At 39.1% G+C, this 4,706-nt stretch overlaps 1 protein-coding gene across 3 annotated transcripts in view; it reads right to left on the reverse strand.

Moving 5' to 3' along the window:
* The window catches only part of SPIDR (scaffold protein involved in DNA repair), a 200,398-nt gene that overhangs the window by 37,089 nt on the left and 158,603 nt on the right, over positions 1 to 4,706 (reverse strand). The window lies entirely within an intron of this gene.

The raw sequence follows: 4,706 nt of genomic DNA on the forward strand, positions 1-4,706 counted from the left end.
GGACTCCAACCCAGTCCACTGAAAGCTACAAGCTTTCCCAAAGGGAATTCTAATTTTTAGCACTCAGGAGTTTAAATAGTTCTGAAAGTCAACAACAAAAGTGTGCTTAACATCCCTGGTCAGTAAAAGTTTGTTGATTTAGCTATTTATAATCATAAAAATACATGATTTGACAAACTGTAAGAGGAGAAGGAAAACATTTCCCTGTTTTATTTTCACTCATTTTGCAAGCTCTGAGATTCTGGGTTTTCTGTGCAACCAAAGTCATCAAGTGCAAAAATGTAAATTCAGGTATGTGAGTGAAAGTCTGATTTTATTTTTAATATTTTACATGAAAATTTTTTATATCTTTCCTGTTCCCCCCCCGCCCCCCGCCTTGAGATCTTAATTTAGTTTGCATTTATTTTTAAATCTTTTGCAGCAGTTGCTGAATTTACATCACTCTGATGAGCTCTAACGTGACAGGGTCAGAGAAAGCAGAGCTATTTCCCATTGCAGAAATGAGCTTGGGAAGCAGCTATCAGTGGACAGGGCCAGAACACCACAGGAGCAGCCTCAGGCCTATTCCTCCCAGTCCACCACTTGGCCCACCATGGCCTCCAGCCAAGACTGGAAGAGCCAGTATGCCTCCAGGGAAGACTGGAAGAGCCAGTATTGGTAGACAAGACTGCTGTTGAACACTTTATCTTGATCCAAGTGCACCTTGTCATTTAACCCACACCCTCCCAGTGCTGCACCTGCACAAGAAAAGCATGGTTGCCCCCTCATGATTGTGAGTTTGGTCTACCAAATTCATCCCCAAACTGACAGAGAGTCTACAGCACTATCTGAGAAGGATCCAACTTGCACCGAGGTGATGCAGCTTTGAGCATAGTAGTTATTAGCTGTAGGACTGCAGGGAAGAAGCAATAGAGTTTGGTAAAACCTTTCTCTTGGAAGCCAGAGGAGAATGCGGTGGTGCTACCATCTCTGTTTCTTGGGGAAGCTATTGGGCATAGGAGAAGAAAGCAATAAATCCAAATCCTTTAGAGTGCAGTTACAATCCACATACCAAAAAGGACTCTCTTTTTTTGACCCCATGGTGGTTGGCTACCATCACACCCTACTTCAGGAGGGAATGTATCAGCCAAGAGGAATGCAGATGAAAGGTGAATCAACTGGAGATCATTAGGAGATGATGAAGCAACAGCAGGAAGAAAATGTGGAAGGTGAAGGAAACAAAGATGAGGAGGAAATGTTCTCTGATAATCTCCTCTTTTCCACTTCCTTTCTTACACTTTGCTGTTTTCCATATCTCTGGTAGTTAGAGATTAGGGGGGGAAATACCAGTCTGTGGTAACACTAGTATAATCCCATGGATGACCTACAAATGTTACTGAAGGAGCATTTTCCCTAGACACATTTGGATTTCTTATATAAGAAATTATGGACACAACAAGTGCAGCTGAAAGAGAGTTGCAGATGGTAGCGGTTTTCCCAATTAGAAAATGAAAAATAAATCTTTGTTATCCTTTTAAGCTTTTATTTGAACTCGTCAAAATGAGAAATCCAATTTTCAGTCATAAGTCAAGCAATGCTATATAAATTGCTTTTAAATAAGCAGTAGGTTTGGGCCATTATCTAAAGATCACTTAAATTAATATCTTTCCATTGATTTCAATGAGCTTCATTTCATGCTGTATAGCAAGCAGAGAAAACACCTGGGCAGCCTCAGTAACATTCCTCCATCTTAATTTCATTCAATAATTCATGCAAATTCCATGCTTCTCTTTTAAACTATCTAAACTGAACCCCAATCAAGGATCAAACACTGAAGTAATTTTATGAACATCACACTTAAATTGTCATATAACTTCAAGGAATCATTTTTAGCAGGATCGGAACCTGGAATACAGCACACAGTATGTAAAAAAGATCTTAAATCTGCCATATTATTTTTTTTTTTTGGCATTTATTTGGGTAATCCTATAACAAGCACAGAGAAGCTCTCACTTCTTTCAGCACTTCAGTTATCTTCAGATACGTAAGATTTCAAATATTACATGTGCTAGTGGGAAGTGTCCTAAAAGAAAAAAATCTCTGCTACAACATCTTAATCTCACCTGCCCTGCACATATGATTGTCTGTATTTTATAGCTCATGCATGTAGAACACTATTTAATTGTAATGACATAATCAGTCATTACACTGGATTTCATATAATAACCCTGGTAAAATACTGAGAAACTACACGTGTGGTATACTTGATCCTCATTTTCCCTTCCCGTTAAAAAGAAAATAGTCCTGAAAGTAAGAACCTGTTCAAATATCAGTACAGCATAGTTTGTTCCCATTATTTATATTCCAAAGAAAAGAAGAAAACAGGACCAAATCTAATGAAAACTACAGGAAGAGTTTAGAGAGACAAAAGATAATAATGCAAATTAGAACTGGATTAGGGCCCTTAGTAAACCTATCTACTCATGCCAAAAGAGGTGATTTAATATTCTGTGGTTAAGATTATGGTTTTGTGTCTTATCCAAAAGAATATCAACAATAGCACATTGTACTCCTACCACCATGCTGGGGATGTTACAGCCTCTGATGTGATTCAGCACTTGAAAGGACAAACATAGCTAAACGTTTGGATTTTCCTGAGCTGTCATCCATTGCAGGTCAGCAGGAGATACAACATCACAGCCAAGATAACAAGATACCTTCTGTCTTTTGAACATGTTTCCTGTTGATATCATTCTGTACTGTCACATTTGCTGTCTTGTCCTCTTTTTCGTTCACATATGTCACAATGTCACACATTCCGTCTCTAATTCAGTCTTCAGGGTACTGCACCGAGGAAACACCAGGACAGGGACTTCTCTGTGACTGCAGAGCGTCTGAGATCAGGGTACACGCCCTAATCCTCACTGGAGCATCAGTGTCACAAAACCAGATCAAAGCTTGGTGCAGCCATTTAATCACCAGTCATTGCTGCTTACCCTTTTTAAGCACAGGCAATAGGGCTAGTATTTGAATTTTCTGAGTAATGTCAGCATCTTAGCAGTTGCATTTTTGCCTTTCAAGTAGGATCTCTTTGTGTAGAAGCATGTCAAATCAGGCTCCTAAGGCTGCCCCTCCAGCCTGGCTTCACCCTCATCCTCAGAAAAAAGCAATCAGGAACCATCAGAGGGAAGTCTGAAGGTTACTTTAAGGTGGTTCCTTTCTACTGAACATGTGATACAGGACGCGAAGAACCACCAGCATATGAAAATGATGACACTCTACACAAATAAAGGCCATACTTTCATGCATTGCTTGTTGTCATGGAATACGCTGTCCATGGTGTTATCTCCACTGCCAGGTAATGTCAGAAAACTGTGATTTTGGATCACTGTGACACTATGTAACTCATGTATTCCTAAGGTGAAACATAAAAGCACCCTAAATTTAAATATGGAAATATGCTAAAACAAAAGCGACAAAGCCTTCAAACAATATTCTCAAGAATAGGAGATGAAACGCCTACATTTTTAATAAATGTGCTTTCTGATCACCCACTTACAAAACATGTTTCCTAAATTCCCCCACTTCAAGAAGTGTGAAAATATCAACAAGACAGAAACACAAAAAATGAAAACATAGTAAGTGAGTCCCACTTGGATGAATTTAAGTATTTTGCTTTACCAATTTAAAGAAACTAGGTTAAAAAAAATCCTAACCAAAATGGAATTTCTAAACAAGTGGTTTTGGAGTAGGAAAATGGCATTGTTTCAAAACATAGCATTTCAGCAATTTCACAACTTTTCATTTGCTTGTACCAAGCTTTTCATAAGTTTTCATTATTTTACAAGTTGATCTGAAAGAAAATTATTTCTTTGAAAAAATTCCAACCATTTTTCCTAGAAATATTTTTCAAACCTCTAATGCAGTAACTATTCATTAATTTTCAAGGCTTTGTTTTGACAAAACATATTTATTCAGCACACCGAAGAACATTTACCCAAGTACGCTTGTGAGCAGAAGCAATACTGAATGGTAAGAAATAGAAATGCAATATATAGATGTCTTCCACCCTCCTTCTCTCACAACAACTGTAGAAAGACATTTGAACATATGTACTGGGTTTGCTGAGATTAAGTCCATTTTCTTCAGAGTAGTTAGTATGGGTCTATGGCTTGGATTTGTGATGGAAACAGTGCTGACACCACAGGGATGTTCTAGTTACTGCTGAGCAGGGCTTGCACAGTGTCAAGGCCTTTTCTGCTTCTCACTGAGCCCCACCAGTGAGGAGGCTGGGGATGCACAAGGAGTTGGGATGGGACACAGCTGGAACAGCTGACCCCAACTGACTCAAGGGATATTCCAGATCATATGGCATCATGCTAAGAAGGAGAAAGAGGGGAAAAAATTCAGAATGATGGCATTTATCTTCCCAAGACACCATCATCCATGACGCAGAGCCTGAATTTCGTGGGGATGGCTGAATACCTGACTGCCCATGGGAAGCAGTGAATGAATTCCTTGTTTTGCTTTGCTTGAGTGTGCAGCTTTTGCTTTATCTGTTAAAATGCTTTTATCTCAAACAATGAGTTTTCTCACTTTTACTCTTCTGATTCTCTCCCTCATCCTACTGTGGAAGGATTGATCAAATTTAGAAAGAAAACAAAAAAGCCTGGGTCCTCTACAGAAACACCAAGAGGTTGAGACTGTTGGTACCACTCCCGGTGCCA

Source organism: Neopelma chrysocephalum, unplaced genomic scaffold (assembly GCF_003984885.1).
Source record: "Neopelma chrysocephalum unplaced genomic scaffold, ASM398488v2 Primary Assembly neopelma1_22, whole genome shotgun sequence".
Lineage (NCBI taxonomy): Eukaryota > Metazoa > Chordata > Aves > Passeriformes > Pipridae > Neopelma > Neopelma chrysocephalum.